Source organism: Haplochromis burtoni, unplaced genomic scaffold (genome assembly GCF_018398535.1).
Source record: "Haplochromis burtoni strain Fernald_Lab_line unplaced genomic scaffold, NCSU_Asbu1 Contig_126, whole genome shotgun sequence".
In the NCBI taxonomy this organism is placed as follows: domain Eukaryota; kingdom Metazoa; phylum Chordata; class Actinopteri; order Cichliformes; family Cichlidae; genus Haplochromis; species Haplochromis burtoni.
Window position 1 is genome coordinate 250,140 of NW_024582487.1, and position 409 is coordinate 250,548.

Here is a 409-nt window from a genome sequence, read left to right on the forward strand (position 1 = left end):
ATCTGATCTCGGAGAAGTTTGTTTCCCCGGAAGTCTTTGAGTGTCTTAAACATTCTGAAGGTTTTGAATGGAAGCAGTTAAAGTCTGGAGCTGCTTTCACTGACATTTGCTTAAAATGATGTTGAGCATTTGTACTTTATTTCCCTATTATGCGCATTTTAGCCCTTTGAAGTTTCTTCTTCTACCTTCCATTTTTCTGTATTGTTATTTTGGGCCGTTATGTGGACGGATATGCCCCCTTTGTAGCCAAACGAGAGACCCCACCACCCCCAGAAAGAGACACATAAAGCCGAGGCACGTGTAGATTTCTATACAAACTCATCAGACCGTAAAAGCAGGAGACTCCTGGCGTGTGCCCGGGTCGAGACGAGGAGGAGGGAGAGTGAGTGAGTGTGTGTGTGTGTGTGTG